This window comes from Triturus cristatus, chromosome 12 (genome assembly GCF_964204655.1).
Source record: "Triturus cristatus chromosome 12, aTriCri1.1, whole genome shotgun sequence".
NCBI lineage: Eukaryota > Metazoa > Chordata > Amphibia > Caudata > Salamandridae > Triturus > Triturus cristatus.
The window spans coordinates 312,306,268-312,325,425 of NC_140595.1; positions in this window are offsets into that span (position 1 = coordinate 312,306,268).

Consider the following 19,158-nt stretch of genomic DNA (forward strand, 5'->3'; position numbering starts at 1 on the left):
TTTATTTATGCTGTTCATTTATATTTGTATTGTTTGTTTATATGGACTTTGAGTCTGAAACATTTATTTTATCGAACACACTCAAACTATTTCATATAAAATAAGTCACTGTAACGCTGAAGCAGTTGTGTAAGATCTTAGAATATCTCATACTAGTGTCGTGAGAGATAGCCCTGTTGGGCTTGTGAAATACCTTCAGAGACTGAAGCCTATGCTTGAAGCATTTATGTGGATGCATCTATTGTCTGACGCTTGGCCAGTATATCTTGTTTAGATTAAGAGATAATTTTGCTATCAGAGGAGAGAATCAGTAAGCCCTGTGAAGAGTCATGCTATCTAAAAGTTCTATCTTTTAACATCAGAGTAACTTGAAGGATTTCTCTGATGTTTGACGCCTGATTCTGTAAGTTTGTACACCTTATTGCATCATTCTTTGATTTTCCTTTAAGGTGAGGGGGCCTCAAGGGAGTGGAGGGTGGCAAGATCACACCCCATAAAAACATGCACTCAACAATATCATTTGTTGATAACAGAACCCAGTGCTTAATTTGTAAAGGAATAAGTCCCAGGGCTCTCGTCGGGATACTTCTGCAGCTTGCACCACACACTGCCTCCATCAGCTGGCAATGACAGTACAAACACAGCTTCTAATCATCACAGACAGCTGTTGTTGTGCTTATACCTAAATGAGCCAGACAGGGCCACCATGTGGCAGACTGTCATAAGCCCCGATGCTGGCAAGTAGGTGCTGAGCACCAGAAACCACCAGCTCAAATTAAGCACTGACAAAATTCCTCCTTACAGATACTGAATTCGCCCCTCACTAGCAGTTAGGCCTTTCAAAATGACAGGCCTAGCATGGGTACTCACCACATCGTACAAGTCAAGGGAGTAGCCAGAAGATTAAAACACCCCCCACTTTGAGCTACGCCTTTAAAGGCACCAAGCAAGCAAAGACATGAGCCCAACCCTCCCCTAGAACTCAATTGCCTCTTCCATCCAAGCATCTATCCATTCATTTTTTCACTTTTCCATCCACCCGCTGATGGCCACTATTTCCCCTTCACATTCTGTAACCCATTAATTCTTTCATCCATCATTCAATCTATACCTAGTCCATCCATTCATCAACTCTGCCATCCAGCCATACACTGTGCCATCCATCGGTCCGTTCATACCACCACTCATCCATTTTTCCTTCCATTCACCCACTCTGCCTTCCATCTATCCACTCTGCCTTCCATCTATCCAATCTGCCATCCATCCATCCATTCCTCTATCCAGCCACACCCTCTGCTAACCAGTGATCCACTTTTCCATCCATTCCTCCACTCTGCTATCCATCTTTCCATCAACTCTTCTATCCATCCTTCCATCTACCCACTCTGCCATCTATCCATTCATCCAGTAACCCATTCTGCAATCCACCACCCACACATCCGTTCATTCATGCCCTCTGCCATCCATTCACCCATCCATCCATCCTGGCACCCATCATTTCATTTTCCACTCTGCCATCCGTCCATTCATCCTCTCTGCCATCCAGCCATCCACTCTACCATCCATCCATCCATCTATCCATCTTGCCATCCACCATAAATTCATCCACTTTGCTATTCACTCATCCAGCCACTCATGCATTTGTCAATCCACTCTGCCATCCATTGACTTATCTTTTAATCCCCTCATCCATCAATCCTTTTACTCTGCCTTCCTTCCATCTGTCCATCCATCCATCCTTTTACTCTGCCATCCTTTCACCTGTCCTTCCCTCTCTACATTCACCCACTCATCCGTTCACCCATCTTTCTACTCTGCCATGGTTTTACTTGGCCATCTCCTATCCATTTACTCATCCTTTCACACACTCATCCATCTACCCACTCACCCATTCGCTCATTCATCTACCCACTCAGCCATCCACTATTTCACCCTTCCTTCCTTCCATTCAATATTCATTCCATCGTTCCCTCTTCTATTGACCCATCTTTCGTTCTTCCTTGCCCCTACTTGCTCTCCAACTAATGCGGTATTTCTTTATAGCGGTAGTTATTAGGTTTTGCCTGCCGAGTTTCAGACAGAAGAAGCCCATAAAGAGCCCACCCCTGCTGCAGCTGCCAAAGTGTGTGTGGGGGGGTCACAACGCCCTTTACCTTTTACAAATGAAAAATTAAGACCTTCCTCGTGCCTGCTTAAATGCTCTTATAAAATTGGCCACTTTAACAGTACTTTGTTATCAACTCCCAAATTATGAAATGCTGAGTCACACTTGTCTCCTTTCAAAAATGTCTCTGTGACATGTGCATTAACCTATAGAGAAAACGTACTGCGGAGTTTAATTTGCTATCTCATGCCAAACACATGCACAACGCTCTCTTTCTCCTTCTAACACTTCGGCAATATCATCTTTTAGCCGTTTTCCTACAACTCTCTCTATACTACCAGTTTTTTTTTAGGTCTCGCCTAGCGTTGCAGCGCGCATGCGCTGCACGCTCTGCGAGAGCTATAGTAATAGATATCAGAAGGGGACTTTAAGCCACGCCCCTGTTTTCAATAGGCTGGCGTCATCGTTTAGGCTAAATGCTAGCTCGTGATTAACAATCTGGCTTTTTTGTTACCGCCCTGTCGACTTTTGGGACGGCCCATCTGGACTGGCCCACGCCATCTTTGTTTCCCATGACTTAGGAGGGTGTGCTGGTAGCTTGTTTACTGGCTCCTGATTGGAAATCCTACCGGCTCCTCCCTTCCCTTCCCCCCATCCCAAAGCAAACTTACCAGAGTTGCGCTCTTCATTGTTCATGGGCTTCCCGAGGCGGAGGGCAAAACAGATGCATGGGAAAGGGGTATACCTTATTATACCCTGTTTTCCTTAAAACCCCGTCATTTGCAGATGGAAACAAACTATTGTTGACGATTGTAAGTCGTGTTTTTTTTTTTTTATAGCCATGTCTTATGGTGACCTTCACAGACCACTCGAGCTCCCTCGTAGCTCGGTACCCTGTCACCAGGTGCCATGGACAGCAACAGTATGTGACTATGGTGCGCACAGAGGACACCGAAAGTGATTACAGCCAGTGAATGTTATTATGTTCTAATGTACATGCCACATATGTATTTTGTTGGTAATGTGTGTAGTTCTGAGAGATATTGGACTCGGGCGCATATGTGAACTGTGAGGTGTAAAGGGCATGCACCCATGATATTGAATTCATGGATGATGCATGTTTTACACACGGCACATAGTTATGATCCTGGATTTATTAGGCATGGTATGTCTGTGTGGTAACCGAACTAGAGGCATTTTGTGGATGTATGGCTGCTATAATTAGGGTGCGTTGAGGCGCTCGGGCCAGGTACTACTGCACACGCTGCACCATTGAGAGCTCTGCTACTGCCCGAATCGGTGCCGCACTTGTGACTTTACTGCGTGGGCACGTGCAGCACCCGTCCACCCCAGGCTCCGTTCCATAAACACCCACCACCAGGCGGAACTTGCAAATGCTTGGTTACCGCCCTGTTGCCTTTTGGGACAGCCCATCTGGACTGGCCAATGCCATCTTTGTTTGGCGTGACGTAGGAGGGCTCTGTTTATGTTAAATGCTGGCTCATGATTGCAATTTGCTTCCATTGATCATGCATGCCCACTTTCACTTTCAAGGTGCAGCCCAAGCTTTCTCAATTCATGTGGTGGTTGTTTCGCAGGCTCGGTTCCTAATGGCTGGGGCGTTTGTAATAAAATATGTAAAGCTGCCGTTATGTTATATTACTTGTATTATTTAAATGTGCATAGCTGGCATTTTGTATTCTTTCCTGTTTTTTTTTTTTGTGTGAGTAGTGTATGCCCCCGCCCCCCTTCTCTTTGCTCTGCTGGTGTTCATCTCTTGTTTCGTTTGCCGTGGCTTGCTTATTTATTCTTACCCTCACCGCCCCTCCCCTCAATTGTGCTTAACTTCATGAGGCATTGAAGCACTTGAAAAATGATTTTTTAATTAACTTTAGTCATGAGCGGGGTGCACGCTTCAGGGACACCACACTTTTTTTTTTTTACTTTAATAAGCGCAACACCGTCTTCACGGACACCGCGCTATACAATGCAATAGGTGTTGCTTTTAGTATTGTAAATGACAATGCCTTTTAATCTTTTTAAAGACATTGCCATTTACAATGCCAATAGCTCCAAAACTCGCAGTTGCGAGACCTATTGCATTGTAAATGCTTGTTTTTATCTGCCTGGATTGTTTTGACCACGTGTCCTACCCAAAACCGCCCAAATGTTTCCAAACTATCCTTTGGAATTCATGATTCAGATAGCGTTTCTAACAGATTTGGGCAGTAAGAAAAATTTCACAAGAACAAAAGGTTTTCCTTAGAAGTGCCTAGGTGTCCGCACACTACTTTTAAAAGAAAGCACCAAGGTTCCTTAGAGATAATTTTCCCACCCCAAGGTACAGCAATTCTGGTTGCTTGTGTCTAAAAGGACATCAAGGAACAGAAACAGAAAAACAATTCTTATTTTCCACACATTCTGCCACTACAAATGACAACAAAACACTCATTCTATCAGGAGAAGACAAATTAGGGTTAATCATAATTTCATTCATGTTTCTCTGTTTCCAGTATATTGTGCACTTTTTGCGACTCTTGAATTTTGCCCTTCTCCGACCGCCTCACAGTTCATCTCCTTTCTCGATTCCAGTCCTTATTACATGCTCTCCTCGTTTGTTCTTGCTTGGCAGGTCTCACAGCAGCATGGTCCTACTGCGCCCTTCCCGGTTCTAACAATTGATTATGTAGGTATTGCCATAGTAACGCAAACAAATGATTCGAAAGACTCTTTCAAATACCACAGTCCCACAAAAAAGGAAAACAAAACATGCCTAATGGAACAAAATGCTCTAAACGTGCAATGGTGACACAGTGACATTTTCTGTCTTTCTGATCGAATGATCACAGGGCTGTCCTGAAAAAAGTCAATGTTTCATCAAGCAGAGGTTTGGGGAGTACGAACTGACTAGGATACACTATTTGAGAGCTGCACAATGTACTCGTGCATGCTTGCCAATAAGCGTGGGTGCACATGGAGCAAACAGTAGCACTAACCTGGGCCGAGTGACATGGACAGTGCGTTTCTTCCCTACCTGATCCTGGTGTAGACAACACTTCTCCACGTTTCCTGCCGCAGTCACGTTCTCTTGTGGCCGCTGTGAGCAGGACTACACTACCCAGAAGCCTTAGCGGCGGAAGTCCGCTCCCATCACCATCACCGCACACGGAGGCGCTTAAATTCGAACAGAGCCCCGGCAGAGCGGGCGAGTCGAACTAACCTGGGCCGAGTGACATGGACAGTGCGTTTCTTCCCTACCTGATCCTGGTGTAGACAACACTTCTCCACGTTTCCTGCCGCCGCCGCAGTCACGTTCTCTTGCGGCCACTGTGAGCAGGACTACACTACCCAGAAGCCTTAGCGGCGGAAGTCCGCTCCCATCACCATCACCGCGCACGGAGGCGCTTAAATTCGAACAGAGCCCCGGCAGAGCGGGCGAGTCGAACTAACCTGGGCCGAGTGACATGGACAGTGCGTTTCTTCCCTACCTGATCCTGGTGTAGACAACACTTCTCCACGTTTCCTGCCGCCGCCGCAGTCACGTTCTCTTGCGGCCGCTGTGAGGAGGACTACACTACCCAGAAGCCTTAGCGGCGGAAGTCCGCTCCCATCACCATCACCGCGCACGGAGGCGCTTAAATTCGAACAGAGCCCCCGCGTCGCGGGACGCGCGCGGGCGGCGCCGGGAGAAGCCCGGGACAAGGGCGGGACCGTTTGTGGCCGGAAGAGGTTGGGCTGGGCCATTCCTCCGAGCCCTACTCCTTTGAGCACTTACAGTACGAAAGGTCTGTCTAACTACTCGTAAACTCTGGCCATTGGTGTAGTACCTGTAATTTGTGTTATAGCAAACTGTGATAGGGGAGTGGTAAATATTATATTGTAGTTCACTTGTTGTGCATATTTATATGGTTGTTTAGCTGGTCCATAACCCTGTATAATACGTTTTAGGTTTGTACCTCCTATTAGAACTCGTAAAATGGGAAAGCGCAATACCCATAAAACCTCACTTGTTCACAACCAAAATGCTATTACACCACAGCTTCCTAGTTTAACAGCGATAGACCGTATGTTACAAAAAACGATTGGCGTGGTGGCAAATGCCATTGAAAGTACGGAACGTCGCTTGTCATTGCCCACGGGTTGTCTCCCTCCCCTCCCCAAACCCGATCTGTCATTACTTACTACCAATTCTCAGGATTCCACCTTATTACCTTCCTTTGCATTGCTTCCAATGACTCGTCAGGTTCCTGACACCGTAGTTGTGTCTTCTATGGATAATAATGTGTCCCCTAATCTTCCCCCTTTGCCATCCCACTCAAGGCTATCCCAGTCGCCGATCATATCAGCATCCCCTCCAGGTGGTTCCCAATTAATTATCAATTGTTCGAGGCCACTTAATTTGGCTGGGATCTCAGAGGATGCCCAAAGCATAAGCTCGCCTCATGTAATCACCCGAGGTCAGTCTGCTAGGCTTAGATCTGAGCTACCTCACAGGGTAAATTCCTTCGACCTAAGATCTAGTGGGGGTAGGGGAACTGCAAAAAACAAAAAGCACCAAAAATCCAAGAAGCGCAAGATAACTCTTGAAAACTCTGATGTTAGTCATTTATCTGACACCTCTGTTATAATATCGGAAACTGGTGGTGTTACTTTTGGAGACTCACCTTCACATAGGCTTGAAGCATTGGCAGGAAGACTCCCGGTACAACCCAATAACGAAACTACTAATACTGGTCCCATATTACTCCAGAGCGACACTTCAAACCGGAAACATCCCTTAAGCCGTGCTCAAGAGATTCCTTTAATTGACTGTATTGAACAAACTATGAAGTCTCTCTTACTTCCGGTCAATGAGAGGCTTAAAGCTTTATCAACTAGGCTGGATAGGCTTGAGCAAGATATCCTTGACAACTTTTTTTCCTTAAAATCTCTTATTAAATTGCACGCAAAAAATAGTTCTATTTCAAAGGAACAGAAGTCACAAGATCCATTGCCAACGCATACTGTTGCTATTTTAGAAAATAATAATGTTACCCCTGGGAATGTGGGTAGTGACACTTCTTCTGCATTAAGCTCGAAAAAAGGAAATAAAACGAGCAAAAGCTTAGCAACAAAAACTAGTAAGGTGTCAAGAGCCGATCAAGCTTCCCAACCTAAGGCCACCCTTAACATCCCTAATAATGGAGCTATTGCGGGAAGTGAGAGAGTCAGTCCAGCCACATCTCCACAAAATTCTGGTGATAAATCCACTTCTAAGAATGTAATTGAAGTGGGGGCAAAATTGTCAAATGGTGTGGACAGGGGTGACAATGAACAGTCTAGTCCCCCCAATATTGACCTACCTTCAGCCAGCATGCCTTATGTGGTAGTATTGGTCGGAGTCCCTCAGCTGCCATCTGGCAAGATTGAAACATACTCGGAATTGAAAAATAAAACCATCTATCACTTGAATAAAACCTGTCCTCTCCCTAGACAGTTAGATGGGAAGGTTTTGTTTGTTAGAAGGGTTGGCTGGGTAGGCAATAGACGCAAGGAGGCCCTTGGTGACTGTATTATAGTTAATTTTTGTGATGCACAGGCCGTGAAGTTCATTTGTAACCACCAAAACGAGTCCTCTAGCAGCACAATCAGAGTAGTTGGTTTAGATTTTTTTTATCCCTGTCAAGTTCCCCAAATACAATGGCCAGCTCTGAGCAATAGATTTTGGGGTAGGCATATGAATGAGTACCACCCTTGTGCTACTTCGACCTATGGCTACAAGGGGGAATTTTTTTACCATAATCTAGGGTTTTGACGTATCCATTATTCCCCCTTGTATTTATAAACTAACCCCACTGATCCTTTCTCTTTGGTGTCCCCTTCAGTGGATATAAGAAGCACTCTGGATCTGGAAACATCTTTCCATTATACTTCCACTCTCAATCAAACCAATGTAGTGGTTAATTCTCCTAGAGATCAATCTGATCTAACATTGAGCTGTACTAGTCCTACTGTGGAACCACTTAAATTTATTAGTTGGAACTTGGCTGGCATAAATAGGAAGTTGGGCCTGCCAGAATGGAATTCTCTGGTAGAAGATCATAAGATCTGTATTTTCCAGGAGACCTTGAGCTTGAAGCCCCTCCATAAAGTCGGGTATGTTACCTTCTTTTTGCCCGCAATACCCTCAAGTATAGGGAAGGGCCGCCCCTCCGGGGGTCTCCTTATATGGGTAAGCATCACGCTTGGATGTAATATCAAGCAACAAAATACTAATTGCCCTGATATAATGAGAATTTTACTGAGAGGTCCTAATAGGGGGGGAGCCCTGGAAATAATTAATGTTTATGCCAGGTGTTCTAAAAATGGTTCCATTTACCCTACAGTAACCTTACTCGAAAATGAGCTCAGAGCCTGCAGTGATGGGGCTCAGGTCTTGGTTGCGGGAGATTTTAATTGCTCATATGAGCCCCTCGCGACCGAAGACATTTTGGACCTGGTGGAAGATGATTTAAAAAGAGGCAAAAAATAAACAAAGAAGGGGGTATCCTTAAATGAGAGAAGGTAAAGACCTTCTGTCTGTTAGAGAGTTCTCAGAGAAGTAAAAAGAGAAAATATTTCTTTTTTATGAAACCCCTCACTCACCAACCTTGTTGGTGACATGCTTCATCATCGGGGTCCACCCGAGCAGTCGAATACCACTCGGGTGTGCTTCCACGCCTGATTACAGCGGAGCAGGTTTGTTATTATATCAGTACGTGTAAGTGACGTGTGTGAGTGAGTGAAATAAAGTTAAAAGTAATCCTACTGTACTCCCTAACAAATTTAATATGGAGCAGCAGGGTCACGATTAAAAAAGTGGTGAAGTGTAATACTAATGTAGGTTTAATTTGACCTAAAGTATTATCCAAATATTGACGGTCTACATGTTTCAACCTTAGAGTATAATCACAGGTTTTCGTCAGGACCTATCGACACACCGGGCGGTCTACACGCACTAAGGTGCATCCAACCCTGGAGCGTCTGTGTGCCACCTACATATACTTGCGAAGGTGGTAAAAAGGGTTCAAGGAGTCCTCTGTGTACAGATGAACCTGAAAAAAGCACATACAGTTCTGGGCAATCAGAAAATGATCCATTTAGAATTAGAATGAACAGTGCCCATTTCCGTGTGAACTCTCATTTGTGCGCATATAATCACCTCATTCTGAGTTATGCGCCCCATGTAATTACCATTGGTTGTTGGAACCGAGCATTCGTTCCATATTATGCGAGATTAGCATCAACCCACTAAATCATTGTGGAAATCGTGGGTGTCTTACGGCTACACAGCAATTGTGAGTATACTTGATGTGTGATTCTATAGAGCGGACAAAGACGCACGTGAAAAAAACTCTATTTGTGACATGCGTGCGCTAAGGAAATTATTTAAAAACAGAACACGGTGGAAAAAGGAAACGACTCAAGACTCACTCGCGATTCTTACTCGAATCGTGTCATGGGCTCATAAGGGAGACAGACGGTGCTGCATTACTGTTGGACAAGAAACACAAAACACGGGCGGCAATGGTCAGAACACTTAACTCTAAGTGCCTCACGTGTGCGTGGCCACCAGCTCTTCCCTACATACTCTTACCTCAGCTCACCGACTGCCTGCCACAAACCTGCTGTGCTTCCCCCAGGCGCCCGGATGTTACTGAATGGGCAGCAAGGCTTCAACTAAATACTCCTCACTTCCTGGTCACATGACTAGTGGGCGTGGCCTGGAGTGAGGAGACAATTTTTAAAGCGACAGGTCGATTTCTGCCGGTGAATGGCTAGTCATAAGTGAGAAAATAAAAGGAGTCTAGAGTGATTATTAAAAATATATTTACATGGAATAGGACCTTCCACACGTAGGAGGAATGCTACAGAGAGGAAAACAGTAATTCAGTTAAAATTACAAGGCACAATGAGGTTATTTGTTCAGCACAGAGTTCCAAGGTATGCAATCGTTCATACCATGTTTGTGGGTGGACAATCTGTGTATCCAGCGTTGTTCTTTTTCATACAGAAATTTCTGTGTGTTAGTACAAGTCACAGTTTCAATTATCGTCCAACGCATATCGTTGGGTGTGTGATTGTGTTGAAGAAAGTGTTCTGTTAGACGCGTGGTTTGTTTTTTGCATCTAATAGTGCTCCTGTGCTCACAGATCCTCTGCTTCACTTTCCTTGTTGTCATCCCTATGTAACGAAGTTCACACGGGCAGGTAATTAAATATACTGCATTAGTGGTGTTACAGTTTGTATGTTTTCTTTGTGACCATTCTCTGCCAGGTTCTAGGGATAGTGTTTTTGTGGCTGTGGTGAGATGGCACACGCTACAGTCACCGCATGGAAAATGACCTGTAATGTTAGGTAGTCCCCATGAATTAAGGACAGTACATCTTGTTGGTGTTTCTGGTTGTTTTGGTCTGGTGTGTACCAATGCATCTTTAATACTCCTTGCTCTCTTGAAAGAGAACAAGGGTTTTTCCCATTTTAGATTGCCTGTATTCAGGATCTTCCAGTGTTTGTTGATTGTCCTTGTGACCTGGTTCGAGATAGTACTGTATGTGGTGACGCACGTAAGAGGCGTGTCCGTCACTTGTTTCAGATTGGGTTCCAACAGTGCCTCACGGTTCTGATTAGCAGCCCGTTTTTTGCAAGTTGCCAATATCTTTTCGGGATATCCTCTGTCTGACAATTTGAGTGACAGGTCATTAGCTTGGGAGCGGAAGTCAGAGCTCTTGCTACAGTTTCTCCTAATTCTGAGGTATTGTCCGAAAGGGAGGTTTTCCCTGAGGGGCCTAGGGTGGAAGCTATCAAACCTAAGTAAATTGTTTTTCGCAGTCGGTTTGTAGTGTGTGCGGGTTTCAAGGGCCCCGTTCTCTATAGTGATCACAACGTCCAGAAAGACTAAGGACTGGGTGTCACTACAGTGAGTAAATCTGAGATGGTCATCGCAGGTATTTATCCATAAGAAAAATTCATTGAGAACATTCTGGGGTCCATTCCATACTAGGAGTACATCGTCGATGTACCTGCGCCATAGTGTTATGTTTCTAGAGAAGGGGTTGGATGTGGTCAGGATGAACTTCTTCTCAAAGTCGTAGACATAGAGTCCTGCCACACTAGGAGCGAAGGTACTACCCATAGAAGTACCGCCCGTTTGTAAATACAGGGTACCCTCGAACTCAAAAAAATTCAGTTTCAGGGCTAGAGTGGCGCAGTCGATGATAAACCCCTTGGGGGTTCTATGGGACCATTCTGAGTTCTCGAGTGACTGCTCAAGCACGTTTAGGGTCGCATCCTGAGGGATGCTGGTGTAGAGACTTTCAATATCCAGGCTGACGAGGATGGTGTGTTCGTCAACCTGGATTGTTTTAAGTAATGACAGAAGACTTTTGGTATCCTGGAGATATGTTTCCGATTGTTGGACCATAGTCTTGAAAAAGAAGTCACAAAATCGTGATAGTGGCTCCAGGAGTGAACCAATCCCAGAGACAATGGGCCTCCCTGGTGGTGGGAACTTATCTTTGTGCATTTTGGGGAGGATGTAAAAGTAAGGAATTTTGCCTTCCGTGGTTGTCAAGTAATCTGCCTCCATTTTGGAGATCTCATTGTTACAGGCTGCTGAGTTAACCAATGAACTGATGTCACATTTTAGGTCATTAGATGGATCAGAGGGGAGTGGGAGGTAATTTCTCCTGTCAGATAACAGTCTCAAACATTCTGCTTGATACATTGCTTTATCCAGTATGACCACCCCTCCACCCTTGTCAGCTTGTTTTATTACGATGTCCTCACAGTTCTTAAGACCCTCTAAAGCAATCTTGCAATCTTTGTTGAGATTGAAAAACGGCTTCTTGTCTGGTAATCTCTCGATTTCGTTGAAGACCGCTTGTTCAAAGGTGCTTATTTCACCAGGGACCATGTGTGGTGGTGGTGTAAAACTAGATTTGAGTCGTAGGCCCGTCTCATTAGTGTCAACAATTGGTATGTCGTTACTTTTAGTAGCAAAGAACGCTTTTAGTCTTAGTTTACGGAAGAAAGTGGCAAGTTCACAGTGTAGATTGAACTTATCTAGTTTGGGTGTCGGGACAAAGCCCAGTCCCTTTTCCAAAACTTGTTTTTCTGCCGATGTGAGCTCTTTTTTCGACAGGTTTGTGACTAGGCTCTGTTGCTGCTCGTCCCTGCCTGGGGTTCCTAATAGGGGGGGAGCCCTGGAAATAATTAATGTTTATGCCAGGGGTTCTAAAAATGGTTCCATTTACCCTACAGTAACCTTACTCGAAAATGAGCTCAGAGCCTGCAGTGATGGGGCTCAGGTCTTGGTTGCGGGAGATTTTAATTGCTCATATGAGCCACTCGCGACCGAAGACATTTTGGACCTGGTGGAAGATGATTTAAAAAGAGGCATACCACCATTAACTATTAAACCAATTAAAAAGTGGTCCCAAAGGGTGATACAGCTAAATGCATTGACTATGGAGTTTGGATTGAGAGCTGCAAATGGCCGCACTGTTTCAGACTCAATGGGTGCTGACACCTACAATAGGGTGAATTGCTCCTCACGGATCGACTATATCCTTCTTGATTTTTCACTTTGGAACTCGGTTCAGGATATGACGGTCCTACCTACTATTGAGAGTGATCATAACCCGCTGTCTCTAATCCTTAATGATCTATGGCCTAGTAAGATAAATGGATTAATTCATAAGCCTGCCCCTAAAGTTCTTCTATCCAATTGTGGGCGGCGTTTAAAGTGGAATAAAATAGCTCTAGACGAAATCAAACTCAATTTTATAGACCAAACCCTATTAACCTCTCAATCAGAGTTTGATGCTATCTCTCAAAGTCCCCTTGCAACAGGTAGGGTAACACTAATTTTTGAAGAAGCAATTAAAACTATAGGGGAAGTTTTCCTTGAACAAGTGCCCCGGGGTAAACCCATAACGAATCCACAGCCGAAGGGCACTCACGATTGGTTTACTCCTGCATGTAGGCAGGCAAAAACAGCATTAATTAAAGCAATTAAGGGTAAAACACAATCCCTAATACAGTCCAACAGGATGAATTACAAACGGGTGATAGCTAGTGCTAAAAAGGATTGGGAGGATGAGTATTGGTATACCCTGAAAAAGGCTAGCTCTGCTAAGGATGCTAGACTTTTTTGGGATACTATCAGAGCTAGGAATAGGCCTGATAGTAACCATATCACATGTAGTATTACCAGTCAAGCATGGTTTACCCATTTCTCCCAACTGTATACTTGCCCACAGGGGTCTAGCATCGGAGCATCATTTGATTACTCTGTTTTAGAGGGCGATATGATCGAGCCCGATTTCACAATTAAAGAAGTTGAGTCTGCTATCAATACTATCTTGCCCCAAAAAGCGGCTGGGCGTGATGGTATTCCTGGCGACTTGCTTCGCTATGATATTCCAAAGTGGGGGAAGTTTATACACTCCCTGCTTGTTGCCATCCATAAAGGTGCGGCAGTCCCCGAATCATGGAAGGGAGCAGAGGTCGTCCCTATTTTTAAAAAGGGCTTAAGGGACGACCCTTCTAACTACCGCCCTATAAGCCTATTGGATACAACCCAGAAGGTAGTTGGGAAGGTCTTATTGGGGAGGATCCAACAATGGATTAAAGATAATGATATCCTCTCCAATTACCAAGTGGGGTTCAGAACAGGTACGGGAACAATAGAGCAAGTATTTAGATTAATGCTGATCTATTGGAAGGTTGTGGTTATAGGCAAAGGCAGTCTTTATCTCGCTTTCATTGACCTAAAGACTGCCTTTGACCTTGTGCCTAGGGAGATCTTAAGGGAAGTCCTTCATAAAATGGGCCTCCCACGCTATATTCTTTCAATGTTGATGAGGCTCCACGAAGGTAATTTTGCCCAAATTAGATGGGGTACACAGGGCGAGAAAACAAACAAAATCCCGGTGGATAGAGGGGTCCGTCAGGGATGTGTTCTTGCTCCCACCCTCTTTTCTCTATATGTCAACGGTGTGGTCGAGCATCTGTTAAAAGATCCCTCAGATGAACCATCCCTGGCGGGCGAGCGTGTCCCCACTCTCCTTTTTGCGGATGACACGCTCTTGTTATCCAAATCCCCAATGGGCCTTCAGAAGCTCCTTAACAATTTTCAGACCTTTTGCTTGGAGCGGGGATTGGTCATTAATACTGACAAAACCAAATACTTGGTGATGAATCCCCCAAAAAAACTTGCCCGACCCCCTGTCCTGAACTCAGTACCCTTAGGTAGGGAGAGGGTATTTGATTATTTGGGAATACACATCTCACAAACAATGCAATGGACCCCCCATTTAACCAAAATGCTTCTAAACCATAAGAGGGTGACAGGGGCCCTACTAAAGGAACAACGTCTCTGCACAATAAGACCGATAGCCCCGGTTGTAGACATTTATAAGGCAAGAGGAGTTAGTTCTGCTCTATATGGAGCAGAACTATGGGGTACCCACAATATAGATGAACTTTCAAAGTCGGAAAACAAATTTTGCAGATCATTGATGTTGCTCCCCCAGGGCACGCCAACTCTACCGTTGATGCTTGATTTAGGCTGTCGTTCCATAGCTGATCTTGCAAAACTCCGGCCATTGCTTTTATGGGCCCGGTTGTGGCGAGTCCCAGAACTCGCCAAATACGCTAAAGGGTTGTCCGAAATAATGGCATCACCGGGATGGTATAAAATAAAGTGGTTGAGAGATGTAAAAGCTTTACTTATCGCTCTTGGACTAAGTGAAGCATGGGATAATAGATCATCTCCACCAAAGGCAACTCTAAAGACTTTATATTGGAATTGGGTTATGTCCCGAACATATGTTGACCAGTCATTGGGAAAACTTACGGAGGACTTCTTGAAGTTCAAGGACTTACCCATTCGGGAACTCTATCTGGACATTATTGAGAGACCGTTCGATAGAGCTCTTTATTTCAAGTTTAGAGTTGGGACTCTCCCACTAAGAGCGTTTACAGCACGATGGAAATTTCCGGCACAGACAACTGCCTTTTGCCCTTTTTGTATAACTAGCACCGAGACCCTAGCGCATTTTTTGTTCCAATGCCCGGAGTATGTAAAACCCAGGAAAAAGTGCCTCAAAGCACTGTGCCGGCTTTTAGGCACTAGGTCACACATTGAGGCCTTGCGTATTTTAACGTCAGATTCACGCCCACTTTATGTCTGTGGTTTATCTAAATTTTTATCATGGGCCTGGTATCTACGTAGCAAAAGGCTTAAATTTAATGTTTAATTCCTTTTTATTGTCAAATTGTATTAACTGCTTTTAACCTGTGTAGAATGTATTTACTTCTTCGCTGAAAACGTATGAAATTTAGTGGTTGTTGTAAATGCTTTTTTTAAAAAGGAAAAATGTATTTATATTCAGCTTTTATGATATGTTTTTATCGAAATAAAGCCTTTTTGACTGACTGGCCTAATGGAACAAAATGCTCTAAACGTGCAATGGTGACACAGTGACACTTTCTGTCTTTCAAATCGAATGATCACCACAGGGCTGTCCTGAAAAAAGTCAATGTTTCATCAGGCAGAGGTTTGGAGAGTACGAACTGACTAGGATACACTATTTGAGAGCTGTACAATGTACTCGTGCATGCTTGCCAATAGGTGTGGGTGCACATGGAGCAAACAGTAGCATGGCCAGTGTGTCATGGGCCCTAGAGTAATGAAGGAAATAGGACCCCCGGCTACTATTTGAATTATAAAATACAGCAATACTCAGTGTTCAGTGGGCCCTCAGGCCCCTGGCCCTGGTGCTACTGCACCTGCTGCACCAACGGAAGCTGAACCCTGGGATAAAATACACGGGCAATTCAAAACTGCACCTCCACAGATACCGGGGTTACACTTAAGTACTCCACTCGATATTTCGGCAATTCTTTGGTTGTTTATGTTTTCATAGCAGCTAGGAGGTCAAGTCTGCAAACATAGAACAAACCACAAGATTCCATTATAAAGGACAGGGATTTAATCAGATTACCTGAAGCCTATAGACCGGATTAACACAAAAAATTGTAAAGGCACTCCCATATTATTATTTGTGCGAATGTAGATTTATGATATTTTAGAATTCACTGACATTCCCAGGTTTAGTCATGGAAAGCTGCACCAGGTGCAGGTTTTCATGGGTATTCCTGCGATGGCCGCGTGGTATTCCTAGTGGGATCTTACTCCTGGTGTGCAGAGTTCTCCACAATAAAAACAAAAATACAACTTTGAAAAGTCCTTTCACCATTTAGAAAGAAACTGGTATTAAAGTCAAGTGATTTTCAACTATATTGTTGACTTAAATGAATTAGTAAATTGCCACAAAATGCCAATTATTGAGATATTTGTAACAATCTTAAAAACAAATACTTTTATATCTATATGCATTAATAGCACAGCAAGGACAAAATGCATTGCTAGCCTGTGCCTTTAAATCCAAAACTAGGAAAAGGCCTCAGTGCATGATGGAATTGAAATTATGACTCAAATAGTTTCATAAAGCCTGTCAATCAACAGTCCCTCGTGCAACTCAGAGGGACTATTAATAAATTGCTGATCAGATGAACTCATCCTTCAGTTAAAATACGCCTTTGCTGGGAAGCAGCTCTATTCTGTTCGGCATCTTTCAGGAAAATACAGTGTGAGCCATTATTAGCCACCTACAGATGGGAAACACTAAACTCCCATCACACCCATCAGCATCCAATGGTTTTTGGTGATTGGTAACTAAGGCCAAGCACGTTCTCCACTGACGATGTGCACCCTGAATATTAAAACCACAATATCGATGGGACATACTATCGAGGACAGAGTACTGTACAAAATATTGACAGGTAAGTAAGTCTAGATTTTCTATACCTAACTCAAAAATATATGAACCTACACCGTACATATATCTTCAAGGTCCGTAGATGTGGAGTTAGGAATAGTAAATCTATACTTCCCTATCAGCACTTACCTTTTCAGATTTTGTCCCTCAATATTCTGTCCTCAATATACTTCTATCTCACTATTTTTGGTGTTGATATTCAGTAATACAATCCTATTGACTATGCTTCAAACTGGCAATTAGATAGGCTCATTACAGTGGATACGTCTGGGATTGTATGGAACAGTCTCTGAGGTATGGAAACCAGAATGATGTCCACACCACCATTAACTTTACATGAATAATGATTTGGGGTAGTGAAAGTGACATCACAACTCATTTGGCCTACAATGGCATCACAGGGTGGACCTATTCTCCCACACCTATCATTACCCTCCCTGCAGCCGTTTGTTTACTGATGATGGACTGAGGGAAGGGTAAGGAGTGAAAACTTCAGGAAGTAAACAAGACTCTATTCACTTTAAATTCCTAGCCAGGGTCAGACTGGGACAGAAAATAGGCCTGGGCACCAAAATAAAAGTGGTTCCTCATTAACGAATCACATAGCTAAAACGTGGCACAAATTTGCAATTCAGGACAGGTTTGAACCTTAACAGACAGGCTGTATGAGTGTTTTGCGAGGCATGTGAGACTGCATGCATTCGTGCTTGCTACAGCCCATGTTTCTTTATATATCAGGTAAATTAGCAGTGAAAAAGCAGTCCACCAAAACCATAAAACAGGCCCACAAAAAGCCACAAAAGCCTGCCCTGCCACCAATGATAGCCCTGTAGGCATCTTGGGGGCAGATTTACAAGCCCCTTGCGCCACTTTTGCTATGTTAAAAGTGACGCAAAAGTGGCGCAAGGGGCTTGTAAATATGCCCCATGGTTCCTAGTGCTTACTTCGTGACCACTAAAGTCAGGGGTAGCAATTGTTGTGCTGGGGGGGGGGGGGGTAAACTAGGGTAGGACTTGCAATCATTTGCTACCACAATTGGCATTTATGTGCCTTTCTCCAGTAGTGGCTGCTATGGGGCATTAGTGGTGGGGAAGGGGAATGAGGGGGTAAAAAGAAAGGAAAAAAATAAATAAACATTCCTGCCCACCACTGCTTCTACTCCGTCCTTTTCTTCTTCAGTCGACGTAGGAAGCAGGAACCGGAAGCACCCAGGCTTTCGGTCGTTTTTTCTATACTTAGAAATGAACGATTATGGTCGTTTTTCTAAACTTAAAAATAATTGATTACCGTAGTTTTTCTGTACTTAAGAAGTTAGTCATAACGCGAAGTTGGACTTGTACCTCCTCAGCAGTACGAGCTGCCAAAGTTTATTGCGGTTTTTCTAGTGATAATTATTGTTAAATGTCGTTGACCAATCATGTTGAACCATTCTGATTGGTCCCCTTCTAGACGGACCAAATTGGAACTTCGATGTCTTCACTGAACCCGGAAATGCCTTCATTTGTACACTCTGACACGGGAATTGAATAATGTGAATAGTTCGTGTGACACACCAGAATAATACAGCATCTTGATTGATTCATTCATTTTTTCTTACAATTTTATAGAGCTATGGTATGGTAGTATTGTAAATTAGAACGGTATTGTACCCGATCGTACGTAGCATTAGTTTGAGATATGCAATTTTTAACAGACTCAAAAATATTTCACAGACGATTCTGATTGGGCGCGTAGAAGACGGACCAGATGGGGAACTGCAATGTGTTCAACGAACCCGGAAACGTATTGGTTTGGACACTGTAACTCAGTAAAGTGATTTGTTTGTGATATACAATAATGACTGGGCCCTTCCGTTGAGAAGTAATTAAAGGTGGATTTTTTGGTGGCCGGTTTATATATAGGACGGTATTGGAGAGCCATACATGAGCACCAGTTACCTTACTCAAGGACACAGGAAGCCGAGCCGACGTTGAGGCTCGAACATGGTTCTCCAGCGTCAAAGTCGGCAGCTATAGTCGTCAGACCACAACCTCTCTCCCATATCGCTTTGGGAAAAATGTGTGTCGTACGTGAAGTAACGTACTAGTCTTTCGAAGCAGAGGACAGTCCTCTTTCCATTGTATGTTGCCTCCTGACGTCACTGGCCAATCCGATGTCGAGGATGGCTGTGACGTCAGGGGGCGGCGG